This window comes from Camelus bactrianus, chromosome 6 (genome assembly GCF_048773025.1).
Source record: "Camelus bactrianus isolate YW-2024 breed Bactrian camel chromosome 6, ASM4877302v1, whole genome shotgun sequence".
NCBI lineage: Eukaryota > Metazoa > Chordata > Mammalia > Artiodactyla > Camelidae > Camelus > Camelus bactrianus.
The window spans coordinates 19,530,569-19,554,192 of NC_133544.1; the positions used below are offsets into that span (position 1 = coordinate 19,530,569).

General features: G+C 42.2%; 1 protein-coding gene and 1 long non-coding RNA gene across 5 annotated transcripts in view; one reads left to right on the top strand and one right to left on the bottom strand.

Annotated features, from left to right (window-relative positions):
- The window catches only part of STON2 (stonin 2), a 139,698-nt gene that overhangs the window by 93,436 nt on the left and 22,638 nt on the right, over positions 1 to 23,624 (top strand). The gene's annotated exons all lie outside the window — the stretch shown is intronic.
- Positions 13,272 to 23,624, bottom strand: part of LOC123617103 (uncharacterized) — a 53,007-nt gene continuing 42,654 nt past the window's right edge. The window contains exons 3-4 of the long non-coding RNA XR_006725171.2: positions 17,890 to 19,052; positions 13,272 to 14,335 (exon numbers count right to left, since the gene is read on the bottom strand). This is a non-coding gene — a long non-coding RNA (uncharacterized LOC123617103). The remainder of the gene's footprint in view (positions 14,336 to 17,889; positions 19,053 to 23,624) is intronic.

Here is a 23,624-nt window from a genome sequence, read left to right on the forward strand (position 1 = left end):
TATTTATTTACTTAGTTATTTTACTGGAGGTACTGGGGATCGAACCCAGGACCTCATGCATGCTAATCATGCGCTCTGCCGCTGAGCTACACCCTCCCCTCCCCCAGGTTCTTTTTATTGAAAGCTCAGTTTAAAAACCTTTATCCTTAACTAGATACATACTATTTGAATATGGGATAAGCCCTGGATCTTTATGTCTCTGAGTCCTGTCACTGTTTTTCTGTCCGTTGTGGCCACTGAAGCTGCCATGTGGTCCACAGTGTGTCGTGGGAGCTCTGGGCTGGGAGCCAGCAGCCCAGGGGCTAGTCGTAGCTGGAGAGGCCTGGGGCAGCTCACACAGGGATTTCCATTCTGTTGCATATAAAATGAAAGATTTGGATGACATTTGTAAGACTTCTTTCATGTCTCTCCCCACACACAAAAAGTAGTACTCCAGTTGTTTTAAAAGTAGAAAAACCCTTGGTTTTGTTGAAATCTTAGAATTTGCAACCCCCTTAACTCCTCCTCTCTCCCTGAGCCTGAGGGCTCTTCGAGGCAAGCACCCAACGGTTCGTTCCCCTTTGGTTCTGCATGTATAAGCCACTCCATGAATGCTTGCTGTCTGGGGCTGCTTTGGGCTCTGTGGGGGGTGCAAGAGGATTTCATCACAGCCTCTGCCCTTGGGGGTCTTCAGATCTTTGCTCCCTTTTTCTCTTCTCTACCATCCCACTCCACACCCAAGATATGCTGCAAGAAATTAAAACAAGACCAAAGCCCTGGGTGGTTCTTGTCATTGATCAGATCATTAGATAGCTCTTCGTCTTCCTTGATTGGACTGGTGAGTCTTGTGTATCGGAATCCATGAAATGCAGCCAGGCCCTGGGAGGAGATTTTTAGAAGATGGTATATAGAATGGAAGTGGTGGATGAAAGAAGAAAGAAAGAAAGTGAAAGAGAGAGAGAGGGAGAAAGAGACCAGGAGGAGGGAGGGAGGCAGGGACAAGCAGAGCAGTGAAAGCGTGGGGCTGTGTCTTTTTAAATAATTTGCCTCTAAGTGTCCTTTTGGACTGCCAGGCTTCACAAGCAAGGACATGTTTCTTAAACAGAATCCTTACTTGAAGTGCTGAGTAATGGTACAAAGAGTTTGCTACCAAAAGGTGATGACAAATACACAGAAAGTTGACTGGAGGCCAGAAACCTCTTTGCTTTCCAAAACCAGAGAGGGACTCATTCTCAAAGGGATTGGCAGATTCCTGTCACCCAGTGGTTATGATCAATACACACCAATGCATCATGAAACCAGAGCTAGCCATTACATGATTAAATAGCCGGGGGCAATTTGATTTTAAACAGCAAGCCCAGTCTGGGTGACGCCAGCTGGGCAGAGGAAGAATTCCTTAGGTTGGAGGTGTGATGGCTGTTCCTCAGCCAGATGCAGGAGGCGTGGGGGGAAGAGACTGCATTAGAAGATACAACTCCTTTTGGTCCCACTGAATCTGCAATTTGTAGGGGAAGTGGCTTAGCGGAGTTTTACTAATTAAGTTTCAGTAGAAAGCATGAAATCTGTAGCTTCAAAAAGCCACAGCAGCTTCAGTTTATCTTGAAAATAGGAATAGAGAGAGTATGATGGGCAGGTGAGATGGGTCAAGTTTCTCTTCTGATCCTCTCTCTCCCTAGGGAGTTCAGCTTTAATGGCAAAGGACAGCCTTTCCCTGCATAGCTGTCCAGGCTTCCCTTTCTCGCTGACACGCATGGACACAGAGGTGTCAGTATAGCCCACCTTTATGCTTGGCCAGTTGGGAGCTTAAACCCCAGCCAGACTGTATCCCTCCCAAAGCCATTTCAGGAAGAGAAGAATGACTAAAACAGTCACATAATCTCTCTTCTTTATGGGGAGGAAGGGATGTTAGCCAAGAATGCAAGGTGTGCCTATGGGCTTTGTGCCTACACTGCATAAATCCTACACACACACACACACACACACACACACACACACACACACACATCCATCCATTCTGCTAATTCTCTTACCTAGGCAGAGACAATATGGTATGCCTTGTTGGCCAAAGACCAGGAAATAGCTGTATTGGGTTAACAAGCAGCTAAGCCATAAGGCTCCTGTGTCTCACCGGGCAATGTAAATTGGCCTTTCCAGTTTCAACAATATGCACAACAAAGATGATATGTGGGAATATGGTGCTGTCCTATCTGATGTCCCCTGGCTAGTGAGTTCCAGAGCAGGTCAGCTATAAGCAATTCCTTGGTTTCCTAGTGATTTGCCTTTTTCTAGAGCTGTCAGGAACAAATGAACACTTAAATCCTTATAAAGCAGATCCCTTTGTTTTCAGTTTCAGTGTTTTCAGCCCCTCACATCTCAGCTCTACTGCCTCCTAACTGGGCACCTTGGGCACATTGTCTAACCGCTTTGTGCCTCATTTTCTTCCTCTTTATATGGAGTTAATGATAACATTTCTCTCATAGGGTTCTTGTGAGAAGCACGTGAGATCAACTAAAAAAAGTTTTTTTCATAGTGCTGGGCACATAGTATGAATTAAAAAATTGTTACTGTTTTTATTATGATAAAGAGATAGATAGTTCAGCCTTTTCTTTTCTCCTTTGCCCCTTGACACTTGGCACTTCTCAGTATCAGGGCAGGAGTCCAGGGCGGCAGAGGGGAGGGAGCAGAGCAGAGGTGGTCGGGCAGGAATGGGGGCAGTGGAAACCTGCGCCCGTGTTCTTCTGCGCCCTCCTGTCCCCTTGCTCTTCCCCGTGTGCCATTCTACTTCTTTACCTGTTGATGGTGGGGTACAAAACTAGGTGTAATACAAAAAGGAACACAAATTCAGCTCCATCTCCCAGGAAGTGGTCATCTAGGTTCGAGGCTCGCTTTCTTCTGTCCCCCAGGTCCTTTACATGCACTTGTTGCTGTTCAGCTCCAACCCATGAATCATGCCTTACACAGAAGAAGCGCTCTGCTGAGAATCAGTGGTACCAGTTGACTTGATCATGGAAGACAGAGGTAGCTGTCAAACCATTTGGTGCTTAGGGGAAAACACTTCTAAAAACATTACAGAGCAAGTCAACTATCAAATTTTTGGAGCCGTCCAGTCTCTCAGGACTTTCAGGAAAGGATGTCCTCTCTCAAAAAGGACTTTTTGAGAGAAAAGGATGTGAGTTACTGGACCAGGAAAAAAGGCACAGGGGAAAGGAAACAGGAGATTTCCTGTTCTTCTCCACTGTGGAAGGGCTGTCAGCACAATCTGACTGAGTAGCACGGCCAGGACCCTGAGCTGCCATAGCCCTCGTTTCCTGACTCACAGAATAGGCATGATAATCAAATATTTAATGAGACTATATGTGTATATATATGTGTGTGTATATATATGTGTATATATATGTGTGTGTATATATGTATATATATGTGTGTGTATATATGTGTGTATACAGAACATAGCATTAAGGCCTGGCATGTAGTAAGTACTCAATAAATGTTAGCTGTGATTAGCTCATGAATAATACCTGGATTGTCAGCTGTTTCGAGGCCAATTAGACTTCTCAGTCCTGTGTAACTTAAACTTCTCCACCGGCCCCTGAGGCTACCTATTGCTCATTTGTTGACCACAGTGAGTGGGAAGGAGGCACTCTGTCTGCAGCTCTGGTTAGTCTTGACAGTTCGTAAGTTGGAATTGTTAGAGCAGGCAGATAGCTAGATATGAGCAGAGAAAGGGGGACGCAGGCCAAATGGCAGGAATTGGACAGAAAGGAGGGGCACAGACCTAATAAACAGCCCCTACATCATGTAAACAACAGGGGTCCCTGAGAAGAGAAAGAAAAGCAGGAACCTCTGGGCTGATAAGTGGTCACACCTTTTGGGGTGATGAGCAGCCTGGAGGCCAACAAAGAAAGGTAAGAAAAGGCAAGAATGTCCAGTGTCCAAATGTAACCTTTTTCTTATTATGCCCTCATTTCAATAATTTTAGCCTTGCCAGATTAGAAGTACCCATCATGCCATGACACTTACGATCCAGATTAAGGACAAAAATCTCTCCTCCCTTCGGGAAGGTGGAGTTGAAAAGAAAATCAGGGAATATAACCCCAAATCCTTCCCTCCCCAGTGAATATCCCACCCATTCATTTTTATACTCTATGTAACCAACTTGCCAAAGAAACTCAGGGCAGTTGCTCACGTGAGCCTGCCCATTCTCTCCTTGAGAGTGGACTATCCATCCCTTAATAAATCCTCACTTTACTTTCTTAACATTTGCATCTTGTCTCTGAATTCTTTCTGTATGGGACAAGAACCTGGACACCAGTTACATCTACTGGCAACAGAATTAAATGACCCATTTTGAGGATTCAAAGGTATTTTTCTATCATTGCCATAGATGAGAGAGAAAGAGTGTGTCAAGGCGACACATCACACAGCGAGCAGACAGCTCTCTGGTGATGACTGCAGGGTGGCACTGTATGTATTTTTTATCTTTAACTTGAATTCTTATTTCATCATTTCTTTCATTTGTGTCTCATCAAAGCAATGTTGTATCCTTGGTTCTAGTGAAAGTGAGGTGGCTTACACTGTTTTCTTTCACAATAAAAAGGTAGAAGAATGGATATGAATTACGGGGTTTTAAAGACAAGACAAATTCAGGATCATCTAATCCACTCCCTCCCCACCCCCGACATCTTAAATGAATTCTCAAAGTGGCAGAAGGACAGGTCTTCCAGCCCCAATTCAGGGCCCTGAATATGTGGTCTCTTGGTTTATTGCTCCTCCAAAGTGACCATGGATGTAAAATGATTTGTGAGCCATCGTTTTGAAATGTGAGGGGGTCATCAATGTGGGAGATTCTCAAACAAGACAGTAACACCTTTGACCCAGTCTCTTCCCATCTTCAGCACATTTATGCCTGACTCTCTGTAGGAAACACACATTTGCCTCTTATGTGAAACAGGCAATGATGACAAAGTGAATAGTTCCTGTTTTTCCCTCTGAAGGCTATCTCGTCCAGACTATTCCTTCGTACAGTCATGATCAGAGCAGATCCAGATCTGCAGAGCACAAGACCTGGATGTTTATGAATAGATTTTCTCAAGGATAATTGATTTTTTTTTTTTTGGTTCTCTTAACCAAGTAAAATTCTAAGATAGATGTAGATAAACAAGAAGGTATAGAGAATGTATTTTGAGAAAGTATACATTCAAGAAAAAATAGCAATTACTTAAACCAGGATTTAGCAAATTCTAGAATTTTCCAGACTAGACTAAATTTTTCTCTCAGTCTATAAATTATTATCTTCTTAATAGTTCAGATTCAATATTTGGCATCTCTTTTTTGTTTAAAGCCAACAATAATAATAACTGTTATTTATCAAGCAACTCCTATGTGCCAGACACTGTAATAAAAGCTTTTCATGAGATCTCATTTAATTTGGATAGGACTATGAGTTTCCTCATTTTACTGATAAGGACACTGAGGCTCAAGGGTCAAGGTAACAAGACTTCGTGGGTGTTTTGACGACCTATTTATGTGTGCACAGAAGCAGGGCAGAGCAGGGTTTTAGTCGAACACCAAGGAAAGGCTGTTAATACAGTCGCTGAACCATATAAAGCTTTTTTATCAGAACACCAGTCTGTTCTGCCTGGCTAGCACTACCCTAGAAACTAGCCCTTCTGAATTTTGAAATTCTGGTTTTTGCCTATTAAAGCAGCCTTTCTGTCCCTAATCCTCCCGCAGTAAGTCCCTCAGTGTATCTATGGGTAAAACATGTCTCTGGGTGAATCTGGTTGTCCCTTGGGAATTGTCTATTCCCTCCACCAGTTCTTTCATTTTTCCCTGCACCAAAAGTCACCCTGTCCTCATGGCTTCCTTCACCTCCCATGAATTGCTAGGAAGGAACCCCAAATTAGAGCATGAGTGGCTAGCCCTTGCCGGACACCAAGAAACACATCTGTGACGCAGCTTTAGTACATGGACTCTGTGTTTGTGTTTTGTGTGCTCACCATCTTTTTAACAATGATTTCTGGTTTTGAGCTGGATTGCGTACATCCAGGAACAGCTCAAGTCTTGACACTCACAAATGACTATGCTAGTGCATAAAGCTCATAAACTTCTGTTTGGGAAGTCCTTTCAGACCCAATTTACATTCCACAGACAAAAGTCATTTTCCTTCCTTAGTCATAATAATGAAAGCTAAAGATGTAATAGTTTCAGATAACATTATCTCATTTACAAGCTACACCCATCAGATAGACTGCCAATCCCTTTTTTTTTTTAAAATTGGTGTATAGTCAATTTGCAATATTAGTTTCAGGTGTACAACATAGTGATTCAATATTTTTATACATTCTACTCCATTTAGTTATTACAAAATATTGACTATTTATCCCTGTGCTATAGAGTAAATTCTTGTTGCTCGTTAGTCTCTTCTTAGGCATAAGAAAACTGAGGCTCAAATAGGCTGTCTTGTGTTCAAGATCATACAGCAGCAAGTGTCAGTTAGAATCTAGATTTCTCTAAAAGTCAGTACTCTTAACTGCTATGTTTTATTGTCTCTTAAAAAAAAAAAAAGGAATACATTTACACAAATTTACTCAGTGGCTTTGACTCTGAGTTTTGACTGTTTTGAAAAAAATCAAACCCAGTCAACGTCAAGGGATAAAGATTTGCCACCACTCAGGCCATGCTGAAGACAATGCCGCAGGTTCTGAAAACACTTCCCAAAGATGTAATCCAGAATGCCTCATGTTATCTTTGCATCCATGTGATAATGTGTGTGCCTCCCTATCTTAGATTCATTTGGAGGTGCATAACTTCTGTTTCTTTTTAAAAAATCTTTCTTGTTAATGTTGGCCTCTGCTCATATTTTGTGAAATGTGAAGGGTCTAAGAGAGGGATCATTGAGATGATTCCAGGCATAGCAGCCAGTGTTTCTGTGGATTGGCTTTTCAGGATAAATTTGATTTTTAGAAGTGCTCCTTATTTGAACAATATTCCACCCAAAGCATTGTTTGCTCTTCCATTTAAATTATCAGTGCTTGTTATTATAGCTGCCACCTAAAAAATATAGCAATTATCGTGTTTAGGCACAGCTGCAGAGCTGTCTTTGCTTGATAATTTGTTAAGGGGTTCATGCCCTATTGTGCCTTTTTATTATCTGCTTTATTGGAAAAAGTCCAGTTTTAGCTAGATTTCCCCATCTTCATTTCTCTAAAAGCCAATGAGTTGAAAATGCCATCATTTGTCCTAATGTGATGAGTGTCAAGGCAGAGCCAGCTCTGGGATATCAGGAAGCTCATTGTTCTTAGAAATTATACTGAAATCATGAAAGGATAAGGACTGAGTTTCAAGAAGGTGACATTTCTTGTTTGTACAGTGTGACTGATCAAGCTGTATTTCTGTGCTTAGTGCCATATGTAAAAATAGAGAGAGAATGTCAACATAGAGAAAGTGAAGGAAGGAATCAATAGGATTTTTTGGTTGCAGGCAACAGAAACAGACTCTAGCTAACTAGAAATAAAAAAGGGAAGTTTCTTGGAAGGGTATGGGGGTTGGAGAGGAGGGTGTGCTCATGATATTGAGGGGAAAGCTGAGAAATCAAGCTGAAAAGCCAGAAGCAGAAAGGACAGGAGCTAGAATGGCATTTGGTTCTCTGGCAAAGACTTGCAGATGGTTTCTTCCAGTGCTACCAAAGTGATGAGTGAATGATAATCATTTTCAATTTTATTTTAGAAAAAGAGTCAAATTCCAGGGCAAGAGCTTTACAGGGGCTAAGCTTAGCTCATGTGGCTACCAGAAGGCAGGGAACCTTAACTGACAGTCCCAGCATTGAGTCTCTAATAAGACAGTCCCTAAAAAATGCATATTAAGATCCCAAAAGTATTAACTATAAAGGAAAAAAACCCCTGATGAATTAGACTATATTAATATTATGACCCTTTGCTAATCAATATGTACTATTAAGAGAGTTAAAGATAAGCCACAGTGTGAAAGAAGATATTTACAATAGATACATCTGACAAAGAACTCATATCCAGAACATATAAAGAACTTGGACAAATCAACTTCTACAAAACAGCAGACTACTCAGTGGGCAGAAGACTTGAAAAGGTGCTTCACAAAAGAGGATGTCCAAATGACCAATAAACATAAGAAAAGATAAACAACTTCATTAGTCATCAGTGAAAGCTCAGTTAAAGCCACAGTATGATGCCACTGCACACCCACCAGCATAGCTAAAATGAAAACAACAGACAATATCAAGTGGCAAGGATGCTGAGCAACCAGAATTCTCAAATACTGCAGATGAGAGTGTAAACTGGTATAGTCACTTTTGCATACTCAGTGACAGAACAAGTCCGTGCCTGGATATGTACCCAAGAAAAATACATGCAGACGTGTACCAAAAGCCATGTATAAGAATGTTCACAGAAGCAGTAGCTATAGTTACCAAATCTGGGATCTGTCAACTGTCCATCAACACGAGTGTGGATAAATTATGTCACATTCACACACCTGAGTACAACACAGAAATTAATATACCACATGCAGCAAAATGAATGAATCTCGTGAATATAAAGTGGGCATACTGTATGATTCATTTATGTAAAGTTTAAAAACAGGTAATCTAGTGCATAGTATTAGGAGGCAGGATAGTGAGCACCCCGAGGGGAGGGTAGTTAGTGACTGGAATGGGGCGTGAAGGGGTCTTCTGGGCTGCTGGCCACGTTGTCTCTTGATCTAGCCATGAGTTACCTAGGTATCTTCACTTCGTGAAAACTCGTTGGACTTTAATTGTGTGGTTTATGTGGGTTTTTTTCTACGTGTGTTTTATACTTTAATAAAATATTTATAAAAAGAACAGAAGAATGAAAGGTCTCCAATCCATGCATGCCCTGGAGTAACAGTTTGAACCTTACTCCATAAATTTGAACCTTACTCCATCCTTCCCTGACTTGGGCAAGTTACTTCTTTGTGACTCAGCTTTGTCATCTGTAAAAGGAAGATAATAGCAGTGCCTACCTCCTCGGGTTGTTGGGAAGATTAAATGAGACCAGGGAAAGTGTTTAAAACAGTGTCAGATAGGCAGAAAGCAGAAAATAACTATTGGGTACATATATTATAGAGTAATTGCTCCATACTAGATGCGCTAGGGGACGGTAAAGAAATGTAAAACCCTGGCCTCAAGGAGTTTATAATAATAATTAGAAAGACAAGATATTTGAAACAATAAATAGTTGACGCTACAGGATAGTATTGGGAAATTCCAGATGGGTGGTACGCAGAAGAAAAACCCAAGGATTCAATGGGAGAAGAGATTACTGTGGGCTAGAGTGTTCTGGGTAAAGCTCCTAGAGATGGGAGAAGTCAGAATAGTGGCTACCATTGGGGGTGGGGCGGGGAGGGATGAGAAATGGGTACAGGGGACTTGTTTCTTGATCTGGGTGCTGGTTACGTGAACGTGCTCAGTTTGCAAAAATTTACGGAGCTCTACTTATGTGTGCCTTTCTGTATGTGTGTTGTACTTCAAGTATATGAAAAGGCATTGGTTTTGAAAGCTGGTGGATATTTGGCCTTAGGCAAATTACTTAACCTCTCTGAACTTCTTTTTCTTCACCTGTGAACTATGACTGTTACCTCCCAAAGGGTTGTCATGAGGATTAATGGAAGCAGCTTGTGTAGAACACACAGTCCAGGGTGGAACAGGGGAATATCTCATGCACCTGATCTGCTCACTAGGGTAGAGGGTGACAAAGTGGGCAGACCTTTCCTGCGTTAAGATTTGGAGCCTCCATTCGGGCTTTATTGCTTTGCTGGGGGATTGACCTCGTGTCATTGCTGTTGTGAAGGGAACCTGTCGCAGCGGATCAGTGTGGTGGTGTAGTGACTCGACCGCTGGGACAAAGGGCACTTCTGCTTATCAGAGCCACTGCTTGACAAGTGTCCACCGCCACCACTGCTGTTTCCCTTTCCTGTGTTTAGTCACAGCCACACCCGCAAGTTAGAGTGCAGGGCTGGTCCAGGAAATGTTTCCTGAGTGCCTGCTGGGGCCAGGCGTTTCGGTAGACTCTGATGGAACATATAATAGTGACTAGAAACAGGGCTACACTACAATAGAATAAAGCATGGGCCTTGCCTTCAAATAGCTTGTAGTCTAGTAACAAGATGTGTGCGTTTATTCAGGAAGCTTTTCTCTGCTTCTCTTCTGATATCCTCCACTCACCCAGTATAGATTCTCCCATTTCCTCATTGTCTCTCTCTCTGTGTCATACACACCCTTCACTGAACTCCTCTCCATGTACACAGGCTAAAAGCCCTTTAACATGGCCTCTACCCAACAAAACAATCAACAGTCAACTCTTAGCATGTATCTTTTCCTTGACTCCCTGCAAACTAGAGGTGGCCCTGCCTTACTTCAATTATGACAACAGAAATAACCATTTACTAGGTCCCCATTACATGCAGACACTATGCCAGGCACTTCCTACATTCTTTCACTCTCACAACATGCTGCAGAGCATCATGTCCCCATGTTGTCGGTGAGGAACCTGAGGCTTCGAGAACTTAAATAATTTTCGCGGCCTCACCCCCAGCCTACCTGTGGCGAGCCAGCTCTCCCTCCGTGTGCCGTGCTCCTTGGAGAGCTGTTTGCAGTGTTTGCTCTGATGATTAAATCTTGTAAATACCCTTCTGCGTCCGTTTGTCAGTCAACTGTGCACACATAAACCCAGGTGGTTAGGAGAGGTCAGCACCCTGGTCACTCTCACTGTAATTATTCTACTTTGCCTGGAAATGTCAATAAAGAGCCGGGCAGCCTTGCGAATAACTTCTGAGCTCCTGTTTCGTAAGCGCCTTAACACGCAGCAGCACCGACCTGCTGTGCCGTCAGGAGGGATACTGGGCCTATTTCAGTATCTACGTGAGAACCTTGGATGCAGGCGCTACAGGAAGGGCCTGTGTATACGGGGGAAGTTCTGCCGCTTTGGTCCTCCCTTACAGAGCTGCCTCTCTCGGATTAATTTAGTACTTACTGCTAGCCCCTGTTCTGGAAATTTGTAGGCTGATAGGGGGATCTGATGCAGATTAAAGTGAGCATCGCTGTCAGCTAGGCACAGCAGAGGCAGCTGAGTAAGTGTGTGTTCTGAGTGGTTTTGTGCAAAGAGGCACACAGCAGAGTGGCTGCTGCTCCCACTGGTCCAAATGTCCTTGGGGCCTGGCTTCTAAAACCTAAGCCACTCAAACTGAAACAGTCAACTCTACTTAACCCACAGTCTCATGGTATATGTTGGGGCTCGGGTCATGTTCAAAGGAAGAGGAAGGTCAAAAGCCAACAAATCCCATGGGTTTAAGAGCTAGTCCTAAGGTTTTTAGACTCAGAAAGTGAATCATATTCTTGTATTGAGAGGTGAGACTTTATGGACTTGACACAAATTTCAAGTAGGAGATGTATGCTGACAAGATGAACATCACCAGTTATTTGTTCAAAAACTAAAAGCTCCTGTGAATTGAGTTTCTTCTGCATGTGCTTACATCTTTACAGGTATTTATTTCCAGTTCTTACAAACACCCTTCAGGTTGTTGGGTATTCGTATGTCACAAATGGCATCCCAACCAGGTGTATTTAGCTCCAAATCTTGAACTCCTTCCCCTCTTCTCAGAGCCTGAAGGCATTCTGTCTACTGTTAAGTTCCCAACTCAAATGTTTGCCAGTTTGGCTTCAATCAGCTCTGCAGAATTATCTGTCATTTCCCTTTCTGGGGTCACACAGCACTTTATATATACCTGTAATGGCACTCTGTGTTGGTTTGTAATTGCTTTTACAGCACTGCAATTAGTTATTTATCTGCCTGTTTCTTCTGCCAGACTCTGAACTTCTTAAAGATAATGACAGTGTCTTACTCATTGTTTGTTTAAATGTCAAGCCCATCACATTACCTGGCAGTACTGTGTAGAGGAAGCCCTGGGTCTAGTGTTGCTAACATTCTATCTTCAGCACCTGCTACACTGCCTGTCGGCAAACAGTATATGCCAGTACGTATTGAATGAATTAATATAATCTTGGATATAATTTTTCTTCTATGAATCTTTTTCATTATTAAAACCGAGGGATAATAGTATCTTCTTTATAGAGATTAAATGCATGAATGAGACCTAGGTGAGCGATGATGTGATAGTGACTTTTGAGATTCAGATAGCGGCTTAAAGATTCATTATCTTGCTACATGTCCCATAGTTCACTTATGTTTATCACTATAGTAGTGTTTTATTATATGAATATGACACAATTTGCTTCCCCATTCTCCTATTGATGGATCTTTGGGGGTGTTTCCAGTTTTTAACTATTAGGAATAAAGCTGCTATGAACATTCTTGAAGAGGTCTATGTGTGGACATATTTTTCATTTCTCTTGTGCACAAACATAGGCGTAAACTTGCTGGGTCATAAGGTAGGTGAATGTTTAAATTTATTAGAGGCTGCCAAGCCATTTTTCAAAGTGATTTTATCATTTTATACTCTTATTAGCAATATATGAGTGTTCTAGTTGTTCTGTGTTCTATAACACCTGATATTGTCACAATTTCTAATCCTTAGCCATTCTGGTGGGGGTGTATATAGCATCTCATTGTAGCGTAAACTACATTTCCCTGGTGTCTAATGATGTTGAGCACCTTTTCATGTGCTGTATAGTCATTCACGTGGCTTTTATGAAGGGCCTGTTTTTTTTTTTATTGGGTTATATATCTTTTTATTAATGGATTTGTGGGAATTCTTTATATATTCTGCATACAAGTCTTTTATCACTAGCTTTCCTTTTCACTTTTTAAGTGATGTCTTGATAAATACATTGATGAAATGTAATTTATTGTATTTTTTTCTTTCATGGTAGTTCTTTTTGTGTCTTAAGAAAATATTAACTACCCCAAGGTCAGAAAGATATTTTTCTATGTTTTCTTCTAGAAGTGTTATAGTTTTGGCTTTCATATACATCTATGATCCTTCTCAGGTTAATTTTTATATGTATATATAGAGAGGAAGAGGTTAAGGTCATTTTTTTCCATGTGGATGCCTAATTGCTCCAGCTGAGCTTTTTAAAAAAAAATATGTATATATACCCTTTATCAGATGGAGAAATTATCTTCCATTCCTAGTGTGCTGAAAGTTTTTAATCACCAGTGGGTGCTAAATTTTACCAGATTATTTTTTCATTTATTGAGATGGTCTTACAGTATATTCTTGTACAACACCATTCTGTGCATGTGTGGATAGCTTCTGTCAACAGAAATAAATGCGCAGCCTAAAAGTTGAGAGTTATGTTTTATTCTGCGGACATTTCTGAGGACTCGAACCCCTTTGAGCCCAAGATGACAGCCTGTCAGATAGGTCTGAGGGACCGCGCCGAAGAGGTACAGGAGGAGCCAGGATATATAGGAGTTTTTACAACAAAGGCCAGGTAGTCAGAACATTAAAAGATCACTGTTAACTAAAGAAAACCAGACATCTCAAGTTAAAGAATTTAGCACTCTTCTGTGTATGGGAAGGCACAAAGGTCTGGGCTCATTGGAATCATTCCTTTGACATGCACCTTGCAATCTAGGGCCAGTGTCCTGTGCTTTCATGTCCCTCAGAGGGCACCCCTGCAGGGGCCAGGCTGCCTGCTTATTTGCATCCTGAGATGACTGATGACCTGATGGTCACAGCATTCTTTGTTTACTGATACGGCTTGCAGTATTTTTCATTCACACTTCCATAACAGTCTTGCGAGGTACAGAACTGTTGCCTAAGAGGACAGAAATATATATATATATATATATAACCACCAAATCCTGGTACCATGCATGGTTTAGTATCACATGACAGTTAACTTCTGAACACTTTGGGCCATTATTTTCAGTCTCTCCTTCATCAGCTGTCGTAACGGCCCAGATGCCTCATATTTTGGTGGTAAAGGTGGGACTTTGGGTGCTTTTTATTACTTCTTTCATTTTTCTGTATTTTCTCAATTTTCTTCAGTGAACATGGATTACATGTTTAAAAAAAAAAGCTTTTAAACTTCTATGTAATTAGATTATGAGTAGTAGACTTTAGACCCATTCCTAGCAAGTCTTTCTGAAATTATATCCAAGTCACCTTTGATTGGATTTGGGCATTTCCTAAAGCTCTGAGGGCAGCACATTTACAGACCATTTAATGGGGGATGACTGAACTCTTCTCTGTGGACCCTTTAATCATTGAATTTCAGAAGATGTCCATTTTTTCCTTCTGTCCCAACTTTGGGTTCCTAGGTGAGGTCCTCCAGTGCAATTCAGTTCAAAAGGCTTTTTATTGTAGCGTCTCTTCTCTAGGAACTTACTGGCTGTTTCTGGAAAAAAAACACAAAGAGCTCATGCCCATGTGTGCTGGGACAGGGGTTTAGATCAGGGGCTTCAGGCCTGCTTAGGACTTTAATGACTTCCCACAGATCAGGCCTGCCTGAGTCCAGGGTGTCTTTGCCAGGAGGTAACTCTTTCTAACCTTGGCTTTTAATGCTAGCACTGTTGTCTCTGAAACAGTGAGGGTTTATTTAGAAGCCTGGAGCTGAAGAAGCCTCCCCTAGACCAGACCAAGAATGGCAGCTCGAGGGTGTGGAACAGAGACCAGAGATAGGCTGTGATTTCCAGCTGCTATGCTTTGTTTTTGTGGAGCAGGAAGTCCTTATCTGGAGATTTACAAATCCGTGAGAGTTCATTTCCATTTCCAGAAAGGGAAGTGTCACCTGCCTGCCAGCAGTTACAGCCACTTTGTCACCAGAGCTACAGTCCCCCAAGGAGCCCAAGTCTCTGTCCTGTCAAAATAATCACTGTTTTGTTTTGTTTCCTTCTAATCACAGTTTCCTGATACATTTTTTCTCAATTTTCTCAAGTGTTTTCTGCTTTTTCTCAATACCTAATGTAGCTACTAGTGAATATCAATTATTTTCATTGCCTTATGTTGATTATTAAAATGAAAACTTTTATACTATGCAAAAAAACCCCTCAAAATGAAGAAATAAGTGCCCTCTTTCTCTTCCTTTCATCAGAAATAGTGAAAATAATTTAAATTGTAGAGCATGCTGTATTTGACAAATGGCACTCACATGATTCGTTTGGTCCTCACAACTGTTTCGTGGTAGATAGACCAGATTGTTGTTATCCTTTTTATAACTGAGGAAACTGAGATTTAGAAATTGGGTAACTTGCTCTAGATGAGAGGGTCCTAAAGAGGGTCCTAAAGAGTGTCCTAAAGGGTCGAGCTGCAGGCTCAGAGCTGGGGTCAAGCTGAGGGTTGTGGCCTCGGCCCTCCGGGGTTCAGGCCCTCGTGCCACCACTTACTTGTCTGTGATGTTGGTCGAAACACATAATCTGTATGCCTCAGGGTCCCCATGGATGAAATATGGGTAACAGGAGGAACTACCTCATGTAGGAGCCTCCAGGATCAAAGGAGACGGTGGGTCCAGCCCTGGGCAGAGCACCTGGCATGTGACACGTGACTGGTGAGCGTCAGTTTTGCCGCTGCTGCTGTCTCGGAGGGAGGTGGCGGCCATGGTGGGTAACTATCCCTCTCTCCTTCTGGCACCTCTCCTGCCCTGAAACCTGAAGTCTGTTCCTGAAGCTGGCAGGGTGCTCCAGACACACCCCAGAAGTAACCAAGTGCTCTGGGGGGTTAGAGAATCCAATCCCAGATCAAGTACTTCGAAGAAAAGCTAACACCATGAAGATCTGTTTCCCTGGCTCAATTTTGCGCTCATTCTATAGATATTTTGTACCCATCCCCCCGGCCTCCACCACCCCTCTTAATCTTAATCAGAAATCTTAAGGATCTAGAGTAGTTGCATTCTTCCTCTTTACATATTTTTGGGACTATATAGTCTTTATTTGCTCACAACCCTTATCAAACTCATGCTGCTGGTGTATTTGCCACAGTCTGCTCTTGAAGATAGGGTAGAAATTCCTGTGCTGTATGGTGCATGCTCTTAAAAAGTCTTTGAGGAAGCAAACCTCTGTGGTTTATGTTGTTTGTGCACCCCACCCCCTGGTGTAACTGAGCTTCTGGCTTGGAGGTGGGCAGATGACTCTGGTTTTATGTCTTTCACTGGACTTCTCCTTCTCTCATATATGCAAAGAAGAAGAGGCAACAAGTGACCACACGTATCAATCTGCTGTGTGTCCAGCTGCAGAGGAGATTCAATCTGACCCCCAGGAAATGTCCTCAGTGAGGACACAAAGGTTATTGTTTTTACAGAATAGAAGGCAGCATGTTTGTCAATATTTCAGTGTGTCACAGCCGGGCAAAAAGCTTTAGATTTGAAAATAGAAGTCCTGATGCCATTACCTCATCTCTGTCTAATGAAATCCCTGACTTAAATGTCAACAGGAGTCAAATGTACTTCATGAAACAGATCATCAGCAATGGTCATCTTTTGTCCAGTATCACACTGTCTTACTACTTTTCACATCTCCTGCACGTCCCCACTGAGCTGGCCAGACATTGCATACATGCACTGGAGTTAATATATTGCATACTCTGCATTCCAAACTCTTTTAGCAAACATAATACTCATACTAACAGTTCGGTCAGATCCTGCCAACAACTACTGGCACTTCCTGTCTTCCCCATGGCTTGTTTTGAATGTTGTCCCATGAAAATTCTCATCTAAGAATATTAAGCCAAAAAACCTAGGCTCTAAAACTGCATATGCAGAAAAATGCCTACTTTGCAGAGAGGTGTGTGTTCATGAATGTGCATGTGCAGAGTGAGACAGCTTGAAAGAAACACACCGTGATGGTGGCGTTGATCATCTCAGGTGGCAGCAAGATTCAGGTGCTTTTAATCGTCTGTATGTGTTTCTGCATCATCCAAATTTTCTAAAATACAACTTTTTCCTTAAAATTATCAAAAAGTTTCATCTTCTTTATATTATAGAAACAAACCAATATTTATCTTAGAACATGGTGACTGGAACATTTATGAAACAGATGTGCTTTAAAATGAATCCACACGTGAGTGCATTAGATTGAGCAGGCCTTAAACCTTGAGTTGTCCCCCTGCTGAAGCAGAGAACACTCAAGCCCGGTCCCAGGGACAGTCGGGGGGGTGAGTCAATTTAGGGACATCTGTCAGTTCAGGATGTGTAAACATATGAAAGTGTTCTTGCCTTTCTACTTTCTCCTGTTCTCTGGTTATTTGATTTCATTTCCTTTTTCAGAAACACTGAACGGTCTCTGGGAGACTTTTGAAAAGGCCATGGCCTCTTTGATCTGATGTGCAAGCAAGCCTCTCGATACACAAATTTTGGTTTAATATCTCTGTAACTAAGTCTTTATTCCAAGATTGCATTCTGCATTTTTATGGTCTTATATCTTTAAAATATAGTAACTGCCCACCAAGGACCCACTCACACAGCGTGAGAAATTGTAGGACTCACTTGGAATCTAAAACTACCTCACTATCTGAAAAATAACCCTAGGACTTAACAAACAGTGGCTGAGCGTGTTTGACTGTTTAGAAGCATGTTCACATGTATTATTTCATATGTGCTTCCAGACTAGAACAGGGATGTTGGTTACCCCATGTTAAGTGGGGAAATGGCATTGAGAAATGTGCCCAAGACCACAGGGAGTTTGTGGCAAAGCAAGGGCTAGAAATAAAACCTTCTGTTCCATGGCTGTATCAAAGCTCCCACAATGCCAAATGTTTCTTTCCAAAATCTTTCCTGAAGGGTACCTGGATTCTAAGGATTAATTGTGATAATACTACTAAATACTTGTATAATGTTTGCTATGTAAACTTGAAATACATTAACTCAGTCCTCACCACAACTTAGGAGGTAAATACCATTATTATCTCCATTTTATAGTTGAGGGAACTGAGGTCTCATGCATTTGTAAAGTAACTTGCCTCAAGTCACAGAGCTGTAGGTGGAGTAGCCGGGATAAGAACCAGCCTGGAGCCAGAGTGCATCCTCTTGACCACGTGACAATGCAGTCAGGGCCTATCCACTTCCCACCTGTTGATGCCAGGGTGACCCAGGCCAAAGATGATACCTCTTGGGATAAGAGTCTTAAAGCTCCTTCCCTCCAAACTTACAGGATTTGAAGTTTGTGCCTTGTATTTTTTAAGCAAGAAGAATACTGTTCTATTTCCTTGTGGAAAGAGCAAGGGAGAATAGAGAGGAGCACTGAAATGGAAATATTTTTGCTCAAAAACCAGACAAGTTTGGAAGGTTCTGGGAATTTGCATGTGCCCATGGTTCCTACAAAGATCTTTTCATTTATCTCCTGCCTGACAGCGGAGGAGCTTGATTGCAGGCAACAGAATACTAACTTTAAGCAAAAGGAATTTATTTTAAGGGTATAATTGTTTACAGAATCAGAGCGAAAGCTGAAAACTCCAGCTTCAGGAAGTTGATGTATCAGCTTCTATTGTGTTACAAACCAGCCTGAAAATTAGTGGTCCCCCAAAACAACCATTTGTTTATTAGCTCAAGATCCTGCAAATCAGCAGTCTGGGCAAGCTTGAGCAAGTCCTTGTCTATGCTGGCTGAGCTGATCTCCTTAGGGGCTCACTCACGGGTCTGCTGCTGTCAGTTGCCTGGTTGGCTAGGGTATCTTACTTCTGCTTCATGTGATCACTCATCCCCACCCCGCCGGGCTCATTTGCATGATGGTCCTGGGGTTCCAAGTACAGCAAAAGAGGGCAAGCCCCAGCACACAGCACTTTTCAAGTTTCTGCTTGCAGTATATTTGATCTTGACTAAAGCAAATCACACGCTCTTGCTCAGAGTCAGTGTGGGAGGGGACTGCCCAAGAACATGGATAGAAAAAGGAAGAATCTGGAGAATCTGGCCATTTTTGCTATCTCCCACAGATGGGCAGGAACCTTGGCAGCCTTAAGGCTCAAGTCAGCAAGGACCTGTGTGCACGCTCTTCAGGGAGCCTCCGTCTGAGTTAACACAGCTCCCACCATTTTCCTATGCTTGAGTTAGTCCTTTCAAGATTTCCAACACAAATCTGACTTTGCCTGGAATACGCATCCTGGGTGGGCTGACATTCCGGGAAGACCTGAAATGAGAAGAAGAAAATTCAGTTGTGAAGTTCTTACCCACAGTAGCAGGGGAAGGATACAGGACAGGTAATGGACTATTCCTTCCCTCTATATTCTTCACTATATTGACTTTCTGCTTCCCCTCTGAACAATAGGTTGACTGTTGCTCTAAGACTTTATTGATAGCAAAAGTAACAGTCTCAACCTGTTGTTTGAACAATAGGAGATTTTTAACATTTAATTTAAAAGACACTTGCTATAAAGCTCACGATGACCCTGGTGTGAGTCAAGATCTCAGACAGCCCCTCTTCCTTTCACTGCTATGTATTTATTGGGCACCAAGGTTATAGCCAAGAAAGTAACATCAAAAGACCTGTGTTCTGATAGTGAGGTCACATAACCCTTGGCCCCAGCAGCAACTCCAACAGTTATTTGTGTAGGTCGGTTTTATAATTTTTGCAGAATTGGAAGACTGGTTTTAAAACTTACTAGAGAGCAAAGTGTGTGGTGGTGACGTCACGTTTAGGTAGATTCCAGGCAACAGGGAAAGCCTGAAACAAGTTGTTAGCATGGCCACCAGGGAGCTGGAGCAGTTAAGATTCAGTTATTGCCCAAATAATAGGAGAGTTTAAGGGAATAATAGATCCTTCTTGTTTGCCAAAATACCTTCCCCTTGGACTGACAACGAAGACCATTTTTTTCTGGTTATAATAGCCCACTATTACAGAGGACAGGGAAGAGGAGATATCTTTGTGTACGTGTGAACCCCTGCTACACATTTGGAATATGCCTAGTACACTAAACTGGTCTTTTCCAAATGTTTGGTCATGTTTCTCTGAAGGTTTGATCATGAGCCTTTAATATTAGTTTATTTATTTATAAGTATACTATATTGTAAATGTACCCATAAATTACAAACATACTAGATATTTTAGTAAATTTTTTTAACATATAAACACAAATTAGCAATGTTTAAAGGCTGGGTTTAAATAGAACAAAAATAGAAGTTCTGACATTTTCGTCCCACACCACAGTGGATCACCTTGTATACCTCCTTGGGTGTACTCCTCTGCTATGGGGACTGCTTTTCTGGAATGCTAAACCATCTTAGACCTGCTCAACAGTTACAAAGGCAGTTCTTAGTACCAGAGGGATAACAGAAAGTTGGGTGTTCTGTCTCGACCAAAGTGTGCTCATGACCTAACATTTCCCTTATGCTAATCACAGTGGCTTTGTGAATACAGACTCTCACGTCTCTTCTAATTCCCAAGCCTTTGCTATAATTATGGGAAGATTTAGATTCATGGAATTATAACTTGAGACAAACATTCTTCTTGCTTTCTCCATCCCCCTTTCCCTTGATAATAATAATAATAAAACTTCAAAGGCATTTTTCCCTCCCCACTTCTTTCCCTCTCCTCTTTTTTGCTTCCTTAAGAATTCTGAAATAATAATATATATATTTTTTTGTTGTGGTAGTTAATGTTTCTTGAGCTGTGGGCCAGTTAAACCCAGTGTGCATTAATGATCTCACGTACCTTCACAGCAATCTTATGAAGTACGTACTGTTATTATTCCCCTGAAGAGCTGATAAACGCTGAGGTTTAGTGGTGGCTAAGTACTGTGCCCAAGGTCACAGGCACAGTTTTCTAATGGCAAGGCCAGGTCAGTCTGACTCCAGACCCCAAGCCCAAGCCTTACCCTCTACTGCCTGCAGTGGCATAAAACAGGTGGTGAAGACATGGGGCCAGGAACTCAATCCAGTGTTAGTACAAGCCACTTTCAAGCTACATCTCCCTTTATGGGCCTTGTGTCCCAGGAGACACTGGTATATGTATGCTGGATGGCGAGGGTGCTGTAGCAAGTCAGGAAAAGTACTGAATGTATGAATCATCCATAATAGCTTTTCACTCAGCGTTTGCCTGCAGATTACCTACCTTATGAGGTCTTCTGAAAAATTGGACAGGTTCAGGAGTACAGATAGATTGCCACCTGCTAGACTAAATCTATTGTCATGCTAGAAACTAGCTGTTTGCTGTTTTTCTGATAAATTATTTTAACTTGGTATGTTTACAGTTTATAAATTGCACCTACCGTCAGTCTGTAAGAATGTCTCCTTTGATCTTGGTAACTAAAAGGGAGCTAGACAAGTACTGAAATGAAATCAAATTACCAACTCCAAATTCAATTGCAAAGAAGTGGCTTGCTGCATACAGGAGCTGTTTGGTTATTTTTGTTGTTGTCATTGCTGGAAAATCCACATACAGAGCAAGGAGCTTTGGGTGGTCGTCATTTGTACAAATACTTTCAGTTTGCAGGAATTGCTCCTAACCTTCTATGAGTGGTCTTAGCCCAGCTGATTGTACCCTGTATCCCCAGCAAACCTTTTGACTTTCTCCTGAAAGCTGTGTTACGGTCTAGCAGATTAGCAAATGGAAGATAGGCTTGATACAGACTCATTCAGAATGCCTGTTCTCATTCCCAGTAAATACACTTGTACACAAGCACATGTAGTAATTCATGAGAGTCCCCAGCTCTGTTTCTCTGCCCTCTGACCACATTTACAGAACCAAATTTGGAGAAATAGCACTTCTCATCACTAAAGTTCAAAATGATCAGACTTTGAATCTGGTCTACAGTAGAATGGCTCTACTCTATAACTGTTTCAGGACTGTGAAGGGAAAGAAGGCATTGCTGTGTGTGCTTAAAGTGTACCAGCTCATCAGGTTAGATACTTCTAAGCAGGTGAGACTGATAACACTCTCAGGCTCCACCCCCAGAATAAGTAGGCAGGGGTCCATGCCCATAGTGCAGGCGCTCCATGACCCATGCAATGGAAGGCAAACCTAGCAGAATTATACATGAAGAGGATGGTGAGCCCCTGCCTCTACTGGGGCATCTACTGATTGGTTGGACATTAGTACCAGGTAAAAATTAGACCCATGTATTGAAGGGGGCAGAGAGGGAGATGACAGCCATTGGTGAAGCTGAAATCTCTAGGTTAATTTCATTTGACCACTTTGACATCCTCTCTGAGACAGAGCTGCTTTCTATTACTCACCAACATAACCAGTAGGATAGTCCAAACCTTATCCATGGCTGCTCCCTAATCCTTCATAAATCTGACCCTTTCTCTGTTTCTAACTGCTGCAGTTGAGATAGTAAATGTAGTGAAGTGTGTCTTTACTTTCCTCAGGAGTTCCAGGATTTAGGGATCATCTTACAAAACCCGAAACCTGATTTAACCTGCTCACCCAAGAGTGATGAGGAGCTTAGAAACTGAGATCTCTGACCAAAGGTAACAGCAGAAATGAGTCTCTTCTAATCCTACTTTAAGATGTACCCTGTTCCTTCACTGAAGTCCACAGCCTTGACTGTTCCCCACCCCTTAGGGGTCCAGTGGTTCCTTGGAGCTTACAAGCATCCTGGGTTGTTGCTGAGGTGTATCCTACACGGTGACCAGGTGAATAGTAAGTGCGGACGTTGGGGCATACACAGATGAGACTCCCACTGTGGCAGTGGGAAAGGCAGTCCTGATCAGAGTGACTTGTCCTGGTCACAGTTAAGGGCATGGGAACTGTAGACCTGCTACTGTTTGGGGAGCTTGCTCAATGCCCCTTCAGGCAGTCCATTTCCTGGGCATAAAAGCTATGCTCAAATCAGAGTCAAGATGGAGGCCCTTTTTTCCCTTGCCCTACCATACATTTTCTCTGACAGTGACATCTGGATGTTACTCCTTGTGTTTTAAACTCCTGAACCACTATGTTGTCACATCATAGAAGAGTTTGATGGTCCATTAAGCAGAGAGCTTCACAGTCCATCCAAAAGGGCTCAGGGCCTAGAAACTCCTCTTTGTTCATTCTTCTTTGGTGGGCTTGGAAAATAGTGGAGGATGGGAGGGCTTTTTGCTATGGCAATAATAAATAAATAAACACAGGTCAGGTTAGGTCAGCAGGTATTAAATCTCTGAGATGCCCTAATATATAAAATGTTAAGAGATTAATTTACAAAATGGAATGCTCATTTTTCAGTTTACCATAGATATTGGAATCTAGCTCTGTCCCCTGCCTATGACCTCTGCTGGGGAAATGAAGTTGGCCCCATCAGACAGCAGTAAGGTATTATACAGTGGGATCTCTGCCCAGGTGAGAGTTAGAGAATAGAGCCTTCATCTAAGACAATATAAGCTTATATCAGAAAAGCAAATTAAGTCAGGGAACTAGTAAGCCAGTTGAGTGGAAATTTAGTTGTTGGAGGAGGATACCAGAAGCAAGGATCCAAAGGCTGAGTATTGAAGAAGGCCTGGAGAACTGGGCAGTGGTAAAACACAGGCAAAGGTTTAGAGCCAGAGAGAGCAGATTGATTAAGAATACACAAGATGTTGGAGATGTTCCCAGGCCATTCATCAAACTTAAAGTCTGATGCTTACTTTTCTAAGCAAAAAAGGTGATGAAATGTGTTGGGTCAGCCCATCTTGAAAAGCAGGGAGGGAGTTGGCAGGGCGAGCTGGACCAGTCATTTGAGGAAGGTACTCAGGACTGCTTCTTAGATCATCTTGGCAAAGAAAAACCAGAACGTGGTGTAAAGAT